We start from the raw sequence: 18343 nt of genomic DNA, 5'->3' as shown, positions 1-18343 counted from the left end.
TTTCTGAAACAATAGCATAACATCACAACATAGAAAACTCACGATAAATATCAATTGGCAGGCTTAACTCAATCAAAAACGTACATTAGTACACTATGTGTTTCATAGAAAACAATGACTATAACAGATTTCTGATGTATACTAAATGATAATGTATGTCAAATTAGTTTTACCGTATTAATCAAAAAACGAATTGTAAAAAAAAAGAGATAGCAACAAAAAATATCAAGAATCTATTCAGATTATAGTCTCTGAATCTTGAACAAGTTGTCAATTTAAATGAACATAATTTTCGTCTTAAAGGCCCATTAAAGTAAAAAAAAAATAGACACAAATTTGCATTGTATGAACAATTTTTGGTACAAATTAAGAAATGCGCAATTGTTTCTACATAGGCGGTAATGATAACGTTTTCTTCTGTTGTTCAGCCCATATCATAAACTTGTATATGTATGATGGCTTGTTTCGAAGCTGAGACATTTTTACACATGTGGTTAAATTTTCGGGGTACGAAGTGTGATTCATTTTTCCGTAAATTAGCAAACCCCGAGTATCCTTTTGCGATGTGGCTCCTCATGGTAAAAAATCCCATTTTTGACACAATAAGTTCTTTAAAAATTTAATACTTTGAACACATTTAATGGCTCCATAGTTTTTACACATTTATTCTGTGTTCCCTTACTTTCTAAATTAACACAAATGGTTCAGCTCAGTCATTTGTTTATCATAGAAATGTGTCAAATATCACTACACAGAGATTGTTTGTTTACACGTGACTTTTGAGTTCCTCATTTCAAGGCTCATTAGGGATATTGTCCCATATTGAAATCCATAGTTCTGATTTTTCCAAATATTTTTAGGTGATCTTCATCGGTATGACATTCTGAATAAATCTGTGTATTTTTGTCCATTTCTGAAAAAAATTAAAGTCGTTTCAGCACTATATGGCAATGACACTTTTATCAATATATTCATTTATTTTTAATACAATGTGTATGTATAATTAATTTCTTCCAGTATACCTTCACTATTCAAAACAAGGACAAAACTTCTGATGATAACCTTAAATTACAATACACAGACCCTGTTAAAGCATTCCATAACATTTTCTTGTGTCTAAAAGTGCATTTTGACAGAGAAATTATGCAAAAATGTAGATTTTATAAAAAAAAACACCAAAATAATTATTCTTACTGGTGGACATCTGGTATCTAATACTGTGGAAACCACTCGAAACTACTGAGAAATTCATTCTTATCATGTAATTAGAGTGCAATGAAGTGCAAATTTTCAAAACTTGTCCTTCACATAATTCTATTTGAGAAAAAAAGGCTTTTTACATGTATTTCAGTGAAAACTTTTATCAGTGAGAAATCCACATGAGGTTTTAAAGGAAACATTGTAAGATCACATGTATTATGGCGTCATTAAATGACGACAGATCAAAATAGTGCTAAATATAGTTTGCAGTGTTACATGGGAAACAGTTGCCGCAAGATTTAACTCGAAATATCGAGTCGAAAAGATCAGTAACCAAGCCTTTTCATTTAATATCAAGACCATAGCAACAGTTTTCATATTAGCATATTTCTAACATACCGACTGTAATTTCAATTGCACAAATACCATAAATAAATAATTTAGAGCTTGCCTAATAAAACAAAATGCTTACCAGTTATTCAGGACTTTTTAAAACCTTTAGTTTGCCATCTCATGTAAAAAAGTAATGATATGTCTGGAACTGAAATAAGACAAAAAATTTACTCAGGTTGTGTTATCATTTAATTTAAATACATAAGTATTATAGAGAGAGAAAAATCTAACTTTTGAAAGTTTTATCGCAAAGAAAGAAAAAATCTTCTCTCTTGTTGCTTAGCCACCTTCATTTAAACCGTTTATATTAGAAGCAATGAGTAGTAGCTAACTAACTGAATAGTTGAATAGCAATATTGTTTTCAAGAAGGTTTGACCCTCCCCCCTTTTCACTGAGAAATGTCAATATCTAGTGTTTTGCTCGTGTGTATTAAAAATAGTAATTCATGATTTTCTTAATACATGTACATGTTTGTTTTCTGTTTATTTGCATATGATATCTACTGACCAGGGTCAAATCATTGGATAAAAGCACATGTGATGATGTATCTCACTTTACTCGTGTGAAGTGTGTTATCTCCCTTGATTGTCAGTTATTCCTGTAGACCAGAGTGATAATTACATAACCAAGACTATATTGTGTCATGTTTACTTACAATTTAATAATATTACATGTAAGTTATTTCTTTCCTTTTTCAATTAAGTAAACAATTCCTTTCGGATCTCTCGGGGGTAAACAAAGTTATGATTGTGCCTAAAAAAAAGTGTTCAGCCCCGTGCCAGTAATGCATTTTAAAAGCGAAAATTTCACTGCCTTTTGGCTGATCTTTATCAAAAATATTTATCTTAAACTGTTTATGATAACTAGGTATAAATAAATAAATACTAACCATCATTTTCACAATTTTCTGTGGTGTACAAGGTGAAATCATCTTAAGATATCTCTGGATCTTTTGTTAGAAGATATCTTGGGGCAATATGCGCAATTGTTTCTACATAGGCGGTAATGGTAACGTTTTCTTCTGTTGTTCAGCCCATATCATAAACTTGTTAATGTATGATGGCTTGTTTCGAAGCTGAGACATTTTTACACATGTGGTTAAATTTTCGGGGTACGAAGTGTGATTCATTTTTCCGTAAATTAGCAAACCCCGAGTATCCTTTTGCGATGTGGCTCCTCATGGTAAAAAATCCCATTTTTGACACAATAAGTTCTTTAAAAATTTAATACTTTGAACACATTTAATGGCTCCATAGTTTTGACACATTTATTCTGTGTTCCCTTTCTTTCTAAATTAACACAAATGGTTCAGCTCAGTCATTTGTTTATCATAGAAATGTGTCAAATATCACTACACAGAGATTTTTTGTTTACACGTGACTTTTGAGTTCCTCATTTCAAGGCTCATTAGGGATATTGTCCCATATTGAAATCCATAGTTCTGATTTTTCCAAATATTTTTAGGTGATCTTCATCGGTATGACATTCTGAATAAATCTGTGTATTTTTGTCCATTTCTGAAAAAAATTAAAGTCGTTTCAGCACTATATGGCAATGACACTTTTATCAATATATTCATTTATTTTTAATACAATGTGTATGTATAATTAATTTCTTCCAGTATACCTTCACTATTCAAAACAAGGACAAAACTTCTGATGATAACCTTAAATTACAATACACAGACCCTGTTAAAGCATTCCATAACATTTTCTTGTGTCTAAAAGTGCATTTTGACAGAGAAATTATGCAAAAATGTAGATTTTATAAAAAAAAACACCAAAATAATTATTCTTACTGGTGGACATCTGGTATCTAATACTGTGGAAACCACTCGAAACTACTGAGAAATTCATTCTTATCATGTAATTAGAGTGCAATGAAGTGCAAATTTTCAAAACTTGTCCTTCACATAATTCTATTTGAGAAAAAAAGGCTTTTTACATGTATTTCAGTGAAAACTTTTATCAGTGAGAAATCCACATGAGGTTTTAAAGGAAACATTGTAAGATCACATGTATTATGGCGTCATTAAATGACGACAGATCAAAATAGTGCTAAATATAGTTTGCAGTGTTACATGGGAAACAGTTGCCGCAAGATTTAACTCGAAATATCGAGTCGAAAAGATCAGTAACCAAGCCTTTTCATTTAATATCAAGACCATAGCAACAGTTTTCATATTAGCATATTTCTAACATACCGACTGTAATTTCAATTGCACAAATACCATAAATAAATAATTTAGAGCTTGCCTAATAAAACAAAATGCTTACCAGTTATTCAGGACTTTTTAAAACCTTTAGTTTGCCATCTCATGTAAAAAAGTAATGATATGTCTGGAACTGAAATAAGACAAAAAATTTACTCAGGTTGTGTTATCATTTAATTTAAATACATAAGTATTATAGAGAGAGAAAAATCTAACTTTTGAAAGTTTTATCGCAAAGAAAGAAAAAATCTTCTCTCTTGTTGCTTAGCCACCTTCATTTAAACCGTTTATATTAGAAGCAATGAGTAGTAGCTAACTAACTGAATAGTTGAATAGCAATATTGTTTTCAAGAAGGTTTGACCCTCCCCCCTTTTCACTGAGAAATGTCAATATCTAGTGTTTTGCTCGTGTGTATTAAAAATAGTAATTCATGATTTTCTTAATACATGTACATGTTTGTTTTCTGTTTATTTGCATATGATATCTACTGACCAGGGTCAAATCATTGGATAAAAGCACATGTGATGATGTATCTCACTTTACTCGTGTGAAGTGTGTTATCTCCCTTGATTGTCAGTTATTCCTGTAGACCAGAGTGATAATTACATAACCAAGACTATATTGTGTCATGTTTACTTACAATTTAATAATATTACATGTAAGTTATTTCTTTCCTTTTTCAATTAAGTAAACAATTCCTTTCGGATCTCTCGGGGGTAAACAAAGTTATGATTGTGCCTAAAAAAAAGTGTTCAGCCCCGTGCCAGTAATGCATTTTAAAAGCGAAAATTTCACTGCCTTTTGGCTGATCTTTATCAAAAATATTTATCTTAAACTGTTTATGATAACTAGGTATAAATAAATAAATACTAACCATCATTTTCACAATTTTCTGTGGTGTACAAGGTGAAATCATCTTAAGATATCTCTGGATCTTTTGTTAGAAGATATCTTGGGGCAATATGCGCAATTGTTTCTACATAGGCGGTAATGGTAACGTTTTCTTCTGTTGTTCAGCCCATATCATAAACTTGTTAATGTATGATGGCTTGTTTCGAAGCTGAGACATTTTTACACATGTGGTTAAATTTTCGGGGTACGAAGTGTGATTCATTTTTCCGTAAATTAGCAAACCCCGAGTATCCTTTTGCGATGTGGCTCCTCATGGTAAAAAATCCCATTTTTGACACAATAAGTTCTTTAAAAATTTAATACTTTGAACACATTTAATGGCTCCATAGTTTTGACACATTTATTCTGTGTTCCCTTTCTTTCTAAATTAACACAAATGGTTCAGCTCAGTCATTTGTTTATCATAGAAATGTGTCAAATATCACTACACAGAGATTTTTTGTTTACACGTGACTTTTGAGTTCCTCATTTCAAGGCGCATTAGGGATATTGACCCATATTGAAATCCATAGTTCTGATTTTTCCAAATATTTTAAGGTGATCTTCATCGGTATGACATTCTGAATAAATCTGTGTATTTTTGTCCATTTCTGAAAAAAATTAAAGTCGTTTCAGCACTATATGGCAATGACACTTTTATCGCTATATTCATTTATTATTAATACAATGTGTATGTATAATTAATTTCTTCCAGTATACCTTCACTATTCAAAACAAGGACAAAACTTCTGATGATAACCTTAAATTACAATACACAGACCCTGTTCAAGCATTCCATAACATTTTCTTGTGTCTAAAAGTGCATTTTGACAGAGAAATTATGCAAAAATGTAGATTTTATAAAAAAAAAAAACACCAAAATAATTATTCTTACTGGTGGACATCTGGTATCTAATACTGTGGAAACCACTCGAAACTACTGAGAAATTCATTCTTATCATGTAATTAGAGTGCAATGAAGTGCAAATTTTCAAAACTTGTCCTTCACATAATTCTATTTGAGAAAAAAAGGCTTTTTACATGTATTTCAGTGAAAACTTTTATCAGTGAAAAATCCACATGAGGTTTTAAAGGAAACATTGTAACATCACATGTATTATGGCGTCATTAAATAAGGACAGATCAAAATAGTGCTAAATATAGTTTGCAGTGTTACATGGGAAACAGTTGCCGCAAGATTTAACTCGAAATATCGAGTCGAAAAGATCAGTAACCAAGCCTTTTCATTTAATATCAAGACCATAGCAACAGTTTTCATATTAGCATATTTCTAGCATACCGACTGTAATTTCAATTGCACAAATACCATAAATAAATAATTTAGAGCTTGCCTAATAAAACAAAATGCTTACCAGTTATTCAGGACTTTTTAAAACCTTTAGTTTGCCATCTCATGTAAAAAAGTAATGATATGTCTGGAACTGAAATAAGACAAAAAATTTACTCAGGTTGTGTTATCATTTAATTTAAATACATAAGTATTATAGAGAGAGAAAAATCTAACTTTTGAAAGTTTTATCGCAAAGAAAGAAAAAATCTTCTCCCTTGTTGCTTAGCCACCTTCATTTAAACCGTTTATATTAGAAGCAATGAGTAGTAGCTAACTAGCTTAATAGTTGAATAGCAATATTGTTTTCAAGAAGGTTTGACCCTCCCCCCTTTTCACTGAGAAATGTCAATATCTAGTGTTTTGCTCGTGTGTATTAAAAATAGTAATTCATGATTTTCTTAATACATGTACATGTTTGTTTTCTGTTTATTTGCATATGATATCTACTGACCAGGGTCAAATCATTGGATAAAAGCACATGTGATGATGTATCTCACTTTACTCGTGTGAAGTGTGTTATCTCCCTTGATTGTCAGTTATTCCTGTAGACCAGAGTGATAATTACATAACCAAGACTATATTGTGTCATGTTTACTTACAATTTAATAATATTACATGTAAGTTATTTCTTGCCTTTTTCAATTAAATAAACAATTCCTTTCGGATCTATCGGGGGTAAACAAAGTTATGATTGTGCCTAAAAAAAAGTGTTCAGCCCCGTGCCAGTAATGCATTTTAAAAGCGAAAATTTCATTGCCTTTTGGCTGATCTTTATCAATAATATTTATCTTAAACTGTTTATGATAACTAGGTATAAATAAATAAATACTAACCATCATTTTCACAATTTTCTGTGGTGTACAAGGTGAAATCATCTTAAGATATCTCTGGATCTTTTGTTAGAAGATATCTTGGGGCAATATGCGCAATTGTTTCTACATAGGCGGTAATGGTAACGTTTTCTTCTGTTATATGTATGATGGCTTGTTTCAAAGCTGAGACATTTTTACACATGTGGTTAAATTTTCGGGGTACGAAGTGTGATTCATTTTTCCGTAAATTAGCAAACCCCGAGTATCTTTTTGCGATGTGGCTCCTCATGGTAAAAAATCCCATTTTTGACACAATAAGTTCTTTAAAAATTTAATACTTTGAACACATTTAATGGCTCCAAAGTTTTTACACATTTATTCTGTGTTCCCTTACTTTCTAAATTAACACAAATGGTTCAGCTCAGTCATTTGTTTATCATAGAAATGTGTCAAATATCACTACACAGAGATTTTTTGTTTACACGTGACTTTTGAGTTCCTCATTTCAAGGCGCATTAGGGATATTGTCCCATATAATAGAAAAGCATGTTAATTCAACACTATAAGAATTGTTAAGCTAACTGTGAAATCATTCTTTAATATCTATTCCTGACCAATCTATTATATTTTATATTCCATTTTTTTGCATTATTGCATTTAAATGAAAAGTGTGGTTTTTTTTGCAATTTATATCATTAAATGGGCAATTGCCCTAAAAATCATGTTTTTTTAGTAAAATTTTAAAGAATGCTTTCACAAGTAAGTGTTAATAGCTTAAATGGCATACATTTCTTTGTCTGCAGCTGGATTCGAACCAACCTACAGCAAGTGTATTTCCCTTAGGTACAGACTTATATATAATGTACTTTGTTAGAAGTATAAAGCATGAAGAGCATAAATTGTAAATCAAGCAAAAAAAGCAATTAGGAAAACGGGCCATATAAATAAATTGAAGCAAAAACAATAAATATAGCAATATGTGAGTTGCAATGTATCAAATGGTCTTAATTTGCATTATGGTAGCTTGTACTTGACTAGCTGTTTGTATCTATAGCCTGCGATCCCAAGTATGTGAACACTATAATATTGGTTGTCTGCATAAGAATAAAGTAAATTAGTATTTTTGATGGCGTATTTCAGTGCTTCTCTTTATCTTCATTTTGATTATACAAACAAGCTCTTTTTTTAAGAAAAAAGAGAAATTATGATGAATTGTTCATACCTCATCATTAGCATCTCCTTTCACAGCCAATAGAGTCAAAACTCTCTGAATAGCAGAATTTTTATTATTCCTGGAGAACATCAGGCATGAGTACGCCACTGCTACACTTGTTATTTGTCTAACTGTAACTTTTTCCTTATCTTTTACACATACTGATATAAGTGTATCAAGCAAACTTGGACAGCTGAAGATATTTCAAAATTAAATAATAAAGAATAACTAAGTACATACCGGTATATTATAAGCAATAGAGGAAGATCTGTGCTATCCTGTAAAATTTCTTTTTTCCACCAAAATTTGTTTAAGTGTAAAGAATAGAAAACCACTCATTAACCGGATATTACTGTCTATACCTGAAACATTATTTAAAGAAACCTGTTTCAGGTCAGGAGCCTTTTATAAGGGTTGTCAGTTGGTACCATCAATGCATTTATTTCAAAGTTACAGTAGAAATCAGTATTAAATGTATCTCTTTAGTTTTCCGCTTATTATATAGCACATGTAGTATGAGTAATAATCAGTCTCTCACAGTTCACATATTATACATGTATATCAACATTTGGAGTTTCATTGACAATCATGCCACTTAACCATATTCATTTGTATTGTATTAATTATAAAATGACTAAATGAGAGTGTTAATAATACCGCTCTTTCATTTCCTGAATAATGGCCATAAAAATATCTTGTTCACTCATGTCTGTTTGGGTACTTGTTCGTAATAAATTGGCATAGTCATAATCTTTGTTACTCGTTATAGTCAACATATCTATAATTGTTTTTGTACGATCAATGCATTCCTGTCCATCTTCTTCTTCCTCCTCTTCTTCTGTTAACAATTTACAAATATACTCATGGTCATGGTCATTCGAAGGACTGCCATTTATATTGTAATGTGCATGGTCACTGAAAGATAGAGACAGTACATTTAAAAATATTTACTGGTAGATATATAAACATTCAGTACTTTGTTGCATTAGGTATGATGAGTGATATTAAATAATGTGAATCTTATGAATGAAACTTTTTAGGTATGTAATATTTGTAATTCAAGTACTATTTTGGAGAAATTACTTAGTCTTTACTTAAACTGAAGTTAAAAAATAAAAATTATTATAATTTATAAATTGATTAATGTCATTGTCATAATATGATATAACTATTTTGATTTTATACTCAGTAGTCTGTCTTTTTACTCCAGATGCACCCTTCAAATCATCTATTGGCATAGTTGTGTTGTAACTGCTAAAATAAAATGAAATGGTACAAGCAGCAGTTAATGAAAAATATAACCACATTCTGTTAACATGGTTAAGTCTAAAACATTCAATAAGAGTTATAAAATATACAATTTTTCATATTCATTATAAACTTAATCAAAGCTAAATTTGTTTGTTTGTCTAAAATTAATAGTGCTCTAACTGCAAGGTTATCATTCTATTTAAACTATGCTTATGTAATGAGAATACTTTGTTTGTCAGATGATGTCTAATGCACATGAACCACCTATAAACTATGCTTTTTACCTTTATAAATGAATTCAAAAAACCAGACACAAATTAAACAGGCAAAACTAAGCACTTATTAGTGTAAAAACTAATTCAGAAGTTGTGTAAAGAGTTTTATTTCAAAACAAATTATGGTAAATCTAACAAAAATATGATTATTAATCTAATTATTCATCTACTATCATATGTATTACTCAAATGTGTCCCTTTATAAACATACACATGTAAGTATGTGGTGATCATATCTTAAATGTTCCCTTTCACTTTCTAATCTTTGCTAGAAAACATATTTTAATATGTTGATACAATTACATTACTTACTCTGTTTTGTCAGTTGCACTTGCATCCCCTGCTGGACCAACTGTATGGGAAAAAACTTGTGGTGGACTTTCTAGACATACTGTATTGGACACAACTGCTGGTAGACTTTAAATACATATATACCACTCATAAATTCTAAATAACTTTTATCAATACATCAACAAAACCATAGTATAAAGAAACAGTAGTTGTTATGTCTTAAAAATATAGCAGTCCATATTAGGGATAGAAATCCAAAATAAAAGTAGTCTATTTGTAAAATGTTTTCAATGTAGAATTTACACATTCCATGTTAAAAGTTTAAAACTAAAGCTAGTATAAAATTATTTTTTTTCTAATTTTAAATTAAATGAGAATGTAGATGAGGTAATTAGTTTCACAGTGATTTTTTTGTTTTAAATCTGGTGAACATTCAGCTGTGTGAACAACTTATACATTTGATAATTACTTACTCTATGATTCCAAATTTTCCATTCATTAACAAATCAACTGGATGTTGATCTTGGGAACATCTGCAAGTTATATAACATATATAACATGTTTCATTTCATTAAAACCATATTCAAATATGTCAGATATATTTATCATGTTTAGTGGTCCATGTACATGTATTTTTTACTTGCTTATTAAAGTGTAAGTACTGAAAATGTTTTTATAGATGATTACCCATACTGGCATACAGTATAAATGTCACGGATAAATTAGCACTAGTCATTCCCCTGTACAATTCCAGGATGTTATGCCACTGGGGTTCATGTACCTTACGGTATGATGGTATTAAACTACCCACAAATCTAGTCTCTAGATGACTTAATGCAAAGTATAAAAATTATACACTCAGTAAGTGTCAACATATGACTCTATCTTCATTTTACAATGTACAACATAGAAATGTTACATTGTACTTTAATATATGTACATATAGAGGCCAGTTGAAGCTCACTGAAACTGTTGGAATTGTTGAACCGGGTATTAGTGGCTACATGTACATGTAGCAGGGTAACTTTTTTCTATTGGTGACCAATTACACCAATGGTAATCATAATTATACTGTTTTGTCTGTATACTTAAATTGATTACTTTGTTTGTAAAATGAGCCTTGTCAATACATGCCATGGTCATGAAAATAAAATTCCTCTTCTACTGGTGGTGGTGATGGGGGGGGGGGGTAGGAGGGGTCCTGATCCCGAAATCCAGGGCTTAAAAACACGAAATCCCGAGGTCCAGAATTTAAATAAAGTTGAATCCCGGAACCCGAAATTTGAAAAAAAAAATTCCAGGAACCCGAAGAAGTAAATCCCGAAATCCCGAGCTTAAAACACCAGATTCCGGTCCTATCCCCCCTCACTGGTGTACATTGAACTGTTGAAATTGGTTTTCTGTATAAAACAAGTTACCTGTTTATTTTTTCGCTCCATTCTTTAATCTTCTTTACCATGCAGAAACAAGCATTACATAATGTTGTTTTTTCAGAGGTAGGAATGTAATTGCTTATAAAGTTGCATGTAAATTTGTCAAAAAAAGTTGTAAGGTCAAAATTTAAAGAGTGGTATCTCCATGAATCTGTGCTATTACAGGCATTACAAAACATATTTAAAATTACAATTATAGGTAGAAATCCATATAAAATTATTTTGAAATAGTATAAAAAGTTTGATAACGTTAAGAAAATAGTCCTTCACAACCAGCTGTGTTTACATAATTTTTGAATGACGTATAATCTCTAACGGAAATGGAACTGGAAGTATAAGTTAATAAACATAGCGATTTTTATCAATTTTACATCAACGTAAATGTTGTTATCTTCTTTAAAACGATAATTTCCATACTTTTCTAAATAAAAGTATCTTAAGTAAATAAACATTACTGTTAGTTTCGTTTAGAGATTGGGAAGAGAAAAGTACGCAAAAAAAAGGTATGGCAGAGGTCATATTGAGTGTAATGTTACAAAGTATTGAACGGAACGGATATGTGATCTCTGCGCCGGAGATTGGCATATTCGTGGATATTTGATTTCGTGGTTTTGCCAATATCTGCATACCATAACTATTGAAACTATGTTGTTCGTTAAACATTTGAATTCGGGGTTCACCTGTATCCTCGAAGTCCACGAAAATTGTTATATAACGAATAATAATCAATCAACAGTACGTTGAAAAATATCGCGGCCTTGAAAAACAAATCTTCAAAAAATAGCAATATGAAATTTGACCGTTATATTATAATACTAGTAATCAATAGGAAACATTACCTTATAAGAATCTTCTTGATATTAATCATATATTGCATGGAGTTAAGCAATTGTAAACAATAACTTGTTTGTTTGATGCGGAAATTCTCGTGACTGGTTTGTCTTTATAAATTGTAAACACGACATTTACTGTTTTTTTTTACATGAAAATTTCTTTGTCTGGTTTGTCTTAGGTTTTTGTTCATGAATTCGTAAATCAAAGCTTTTCAAATGGTTTTTTAAGGACATGTTTATATCAAAAACAAAGAACTTGTTTTCTTCCAAACAAAAGCGATCACGTAAATGTCTATTTGGAGACCGCAGCCTTCGAAAAGCAGGTGTTATGGTTTGTTTTATCTCTCACAAGCAGTCATCAGATCTGGAGAAAAATTATTATCACGATTGTTTTTGATTCAAGCTATATCCTTTTGTGTGAAACAAATATGCTATGCACGGAATGACAGAAATACCGACAGTTCGGCGGCTTTGTGAAAAATTGTGCAAATCCTGCTACAAGCATGACATTTGGCATAGACCTTCCTCAACTAGTTCTCTTTCATTTCAGATAGGGAGGCATATAAAAACAAATCTCACTTCCGGTTAAATCCAAATGGCGGACATCATACTTAAATTAGCCCTATACCGAAGGCTAGTATGTGAAAAGATGTTATTAACATGCTACTATCATAATATTTAGTACAAACCTTTGTTTTGTACTACTTTTGGAAATATGATATAGATAAGATGTCTTCAAAAACCCTACTTCCGGTAAAATCCAACATGGCGGATATAGTACTGGAATAAACATATTTTTAGGGAGGGTAGTTGAAATATGTTTAAGTATTGCTATTATCATTATATTGTGCAGGAAAATTTCTTTGGTGCTTCTCATGAATACAATGTATAAGACATATGTCTTTGAAACCCTTACTTCCGGTGATATGAAATATGGCGGACATAGAAATATTGATAATTTTTCATTTTTTTTTTTTTTTAATCATTTTTCAAATGTTTTTTTTTTAGCTAGTTATTAAACTTTTGGCTTTACGTCATCCTCATAACCAATAATTCTATTCAGCTATATATGATTAAATACAAAATTAACACTTCCGGTAAAAGACCAATATGGCGTAAATTACAAAGATGAGTCCTCAATCCATATCTTCGATGTAGAGTTTTGGATAGATTGATTAAAACAAAATAAAATCACTAAAGTTCTTAAACATCTTTAGAATGACTTATTTATGGCCGTAAATACATGTTTATTCAAAATGGGAGAGCTCATTTTCTAAATTTACAAAGATGGTGGTATTGTTTCTTACATCTATAATGTACAAGCTCCTGATAAGATGAAGAGGCCTCACAAAGAGTTGTCCAAAAGGGTTCCCATGGAACATATTTTCCCCTTCGCCATTCATAAGCGATGGACTAGTTAGCATAAGAACCAATACCAAGCTTGTAACTCATTCGTACCCGCCATGGTATATTGCACGTTTTACTTGCTGAAAAAGACTAGACCGAGTCGTGGGAATAGCCTCAACAAGTATTTCCTCTTCCAAAAACACATTTTTTCTTGCTTCGTTAACCCCATCTGATAAGTTTGTTCGATCTTACAACAAAACCACGTATTGTTCTATCAATGAAATTGTCAAATCCATATCTGGTGATGTTGGCTGATCAATCATCGTTCTAAATGATAGAGTCACATTTTTAAACACAATCCATGTCACTAACGCAGTTCCTTTTCCAGCAAACGTGTAATCTCTCAATGCCTAATGTATTTGGAAGGTCATGGATATATATATATTTGAAGCTTTTCCCACTTTTAAATGCAAGCCAATATTTGTCTGCCCCTATGTCACTGAAAAGCGAAATAGCAATGACAGCAACATCAGTATCGACTGTTCGAGTCATGACTCAGTTAAGTATGTGTTTCACTGCATCAGACACATGCATCTTGATTTAAGTGTCAGTCTCTTCATGTGAACATGATGCTAAGCTTGAAAAATCACCATGTGGTGGATAACACAGAACATCCTGAGCAATTGTTGATACAACTACTCTTTCCTCAAAATCTATTGAGCAAGCTGTTCCTAATAAAAACTTAAAAGTTCTTTCGTATTGTCGTAATCTTGTTTTGACTCTGTGTATTCCATTTTCCCCTGATTGTAGCTCTTGCTTCTTATAACAAATGCTCAAGATATTCTATCTTATCTACCTCGAGATGTATTTCAAGTTTATCACCATGTTCACATTAAAAGGCTGACAATAGAATCATGGTGCATGTGTCTGATGCAATGAAACACGAACTAAAACAAATCATGATTCGAATGGTCGTTACTGTTTCGCTATTCCTTGACAGGGGTAGACAAACTATGGATTGTGTTTGCGGGGCAAAAAGCTTTGAATTAATATATATCAATGACCTTTCAAATTCACCTGGCAATGAGTGATTACACATACTTATTGTGATCCATGTCTTTACCAGTTGTGATATGATTCTCTGATTGCTTGAAAAGGAAAAAGACTGCGTAGTAGACATTGGTGGCATTTGAAGATGTGATTTTGACATAAAGAATGATGATTGATCAGCCTAAATCACCGAGGTTTATCTGTAAGATCACACAAACTTATCAGATGGGGTTAACATGGTTAGCAAATCAAGAAAATAACTATTTGCACAAAAGGGAAGACTAATTGAGGGTATTCTTTCAACTTGGTCTAGTTTTTTCCAGCATGTAAAACTTGCAATATACTAAGGCAGGTGTTAAGGCGGACGAGCTAGGAATTGACTCTTATGCTACCCAGATCAGGCTCTAATGGATGGCGAAGGGACAAAGAGGATAATTTTTAAATTACTCTTTCTGAGGCATCATAATTTTGTCAGAAGCTTGTACATTGTGGATGTACTGGGGAATGCGGTTCAATGCCAAAACATGCTACATCCTAAGCATCAGAAAAAAAGCCATAAAATCCACAGTTTAAATGGACACATACTACAACAAGTCAAATATAACCCGTACATAGGCCTACAAATTTCGGAAGACCTCAAATGGACCACCCACATATTATAGTGACAAAGAAAGCAAATTCAACACTAGGCTTTCAAAGAAGAAACTTGAAATACTGCCCACAAGATTGCAATAAAACAGCTTACATCTCGTTCGTTGATCAAAGATGGAATATGAATCCATAGTATGGGACCCCTACACGGTAACAAACATAAATAAGCTATTAAGGATACAACGGCAAGCGGCAAGATTTATCACCATAAATAACAAGTCTAGAGAGGACGGGTGTGTCTCCAATATGATTCCCCAACTGGAACTACCATACCTCCAGACAATTGCAAGACGAACAAGCTAGAAGTTGATATTTATGTACAAAGTGGTTAGGGGCCGATTCCCGCTATTGAACCAGACGAATTTCTCAAAAAGGACGTCCTATGAGAAACATAACTGCCAAGAAGTTCCAAGAATACCACGCAACAAATATTGTGGAAAAGCAAGTTAAGAATCACTCTAAGTGTTTTGACACTCCACTCAGCAAAACACCACAATACTCAAACTCATTCTTTGTAAAGACAGAAATAGCGTCGAATCAGCTAGACGACACTGTAGTGCGTGCATCAAGCGTAGAGAACGTCAAATCTGCTCTAACGCTTCGTCAATAAATCGGCGGCGCTCTTTCAAACCGTTATATTAAAGCCAGAATTTGTATCGACAAATTATGCATACATATACAGATACAGAGGATGTCGCGGTCGTTGTTAATGTGGAACATCGGGTCTCCCGTGCACTGCTGTGTTTGCATGTGGTGGTGCCTGTGAATAAACATATATTTTTAGCCAAATAGTAGTAATTTGAAAAATGTTTAAGTACTTCAGTAATTTCATTTTGTTTTAACCAATCTATCTAAGGCTCATTTTTGAAATTTACACCATATTGGTTTTTTTTTACCGGAAGTGTGATTTAAAAATTTACAATAGAATGAAATTAGGGGTTTTGGGGATAACTTAAAAAAAAACAATAGTTTAATGACAAGCAAAAAAAACCAATAAAAACATTTTCTTTACATTTTGAAAAAAGTTAAATATTAAAATAGAGAATTGATATGTCTATGTCCGCCATTCTGGATATTAACGGAAATGAGGTTTTTAAAGAGATGTCTTATACATGTACATTGTTTCCATGAGAAGCACAAAAGAAAGGTTCCTGCCCAATGTAATGATAGTAGCAATACATTAAAACACATTTCAACTACCCTCCCTAAAAATAAGCTTATTCTAGTTCTATATCCGCCATGTTGGATTTTACCGGAAGTAGGCTATTTGAAGACATCTTATCTATATTATATATCCAACAGTAGTATATAACAAAAGTTGGTACCAAATGTTATGTTAGTAGCATGATAATAACACCTTTTCACACACTAGCCTTCGGAAGTGAGTCATTTTTTTCAAATGCGTTCCTATCTGAAATAAAAGAGTAATAGTTGCAGAAGGTCTATGCCAAATTTCATGCATGTAGCAGGATGTGCACAATTCGTCTGAAATATGCTTGTAGCCGCCGGACTACGAGCTCCATGTTTAATTTGATAGAAGAAGCTTAAGTCCAAGAAAACTTGTAAATCGAAAGCTATAATTATACCAAATACTATCGGAGCGAGCGGAAAACAACTGTCGTATTCAAACTTATTACAGGCATTTTCAACAGAAAATGTTGGGTTGAAGTCGGTTTCTATTGGTCGATTCCACTGCTTGTTGAAGTTTCGTCCCTGAGGGTATCACCAGTCCAGTAATCAGCACTTCTGTGTTGACATGAATATCAATTAAATGGTTATTTTTATAAATGTCCTGTTAACAAAACTTAGAATCCCAGGCATAGATTACCTCAACCGTATTTGACGCATTGTTTTGGGAATTTTCGGTCCTCAATGCTCTTCAACTTTGTACTTGTTTGGCTTCGTAACTATTTCAATCTGAACGTCACTGATGAGTCTTATGTTGACGAAACGCGCGTCTGGCGTATTAGATTATAATCCTGGTTCCTTTGACAACATCTTACTTGTGTGGCACTTGTTTATAGTTCTACCATATTGATGGAATTAAACAAATCACACAAACAAACGCAATATGTTAAGTATGTATTAGTTAGGACCATGCAGCCACAATTGTGTAAAAAATCATCCTAGACATATAACACAACTGACTTTAAAAAATCAAACAAACATACGAAAACAAAGACACTAATACAACGTTAATAGTACATTCTAATATGAAGTACTTCTGTCGCTTGTAAACAACACCGTGACAAAATTCTTTAATGTATCTATACTTAAGGCAGGCTTGTGGATGTTCCTTATAATAGGTGTAACAATATAACTCGCATGCAATCTATATATATTTTTTATATGTCCAAACGCTGTTCCAATTTTGCTGTGTTAAAGATTGCAATTGAAAAAAAACAAAGCTTGAACACCTTTACTAGTATACTCATACAGATTTATAACATAAAGAATGTATGAATCAGAGCTCCCTAAAATTACGAAATTAAAAAAAAAAAACAATAAAATTCTTCGAAATTCCATTATTAACCTCGGCGAATTAAAGTAATTTCAAACATGACTTCATACTATTACTAACGCTGAAGCTGGAGGATTTACCTTTACTTAAACCCACTAAATTCGGAGACTTTAGCATAGAAATAAAATTTTGTGGTTGTTGTTTTTTTATATTTTTATTATATTGCATTATTTGTACATTTACTGATGCCAGCAAGTCCTCATGTCGACTTCTTTGTTACAAAATGCCAACTGTAGTGTTGACAGTAGCTTACGAGAAAAAAAATGGGATTCAAGATGGCAAATGTTTGGATTGAAAATAAAAATAATTAGCAAGTTTTTTCTAAAGGTTATTTCAGAAATATTTCATGCAAGCTATATATCTAGCTTTATTTCAGGTTAAAATAGAACAGCATCACACGGCATACCCACCCTCGCTTCAGTGTTTTTCCTATTTCAATCGAAATAATCTATGGAAGCCATTGATTTGTTGGAAATTTATACATGGGCGGGTCGCGATATTAATTAATTTTATCCCGTACTTACGCTCCGGATAAAATTCGAAAATCATGGCCTAGGCTATTTGTAAATTTTCAACAAATATATGGCTTTCATAAATTATTTATTAATTGAACAATG

At 32.0% G+C, this 18343-nt stretch overlaps 2 long non-coding RNA genes across 2 annotated transcripts; both read right to left on the bottom strand.

Moving 5' to 3' along the window:
• Window positions 1–434: 434 nt before the first annotated feature.
• On the bottom strand, window positions 435–2598 carry LOC143049000 (uncharacterized). Its single transcript, XR_012969985.1, has 3 exons — window positions 2484–2598; window positions 1673–1741; window positions 435–913 (listed from the first exon to the last, which is right to left on the bottom strand). It is a non-coding gene; the product is annotated as an uncharacterized LOC143049000 (long non-coding RNA).
• A 69-nt stretch (window positions 2599–2667) lies between these two features.
• On the bottom strand, window positions 2668–4796 carry LOC143048999 (uncharacterized). The gene is made up of 3 exons (XR_012969984.1): window positions 4682–4796; window positions 3871–3939; window positions 2668–3111 (listed from the first exon to the last, which is right to left on the bottom strand). It is a non-coding gene; the product is annotated as an uncharacterized LOC143048999 (long non-coding RNA).
• Between the last annotated feature and the right edge of the window lie 13547 nt (window positions 4797–18343).

This window comes from Mytilus galloprovincialis, chromosome 10 (assembly GCF_965363235.1).
Source record: "Mytilus galloprovincialis chromosome 10, xbMytGall1.hap1.1, whole genome shotgun sequence".
NCBI lineage: Eukaryota > Metazoa > Mollusca > Bivalvia > Mytilida > Mytilidae > Mytilus > Mytilus galloprovincialis.
The sequence above is the reverse complement of the archived record's forward strand: the minus strand, read 5'-3'. Positions and strand labels throughout refer to the sequence as shown.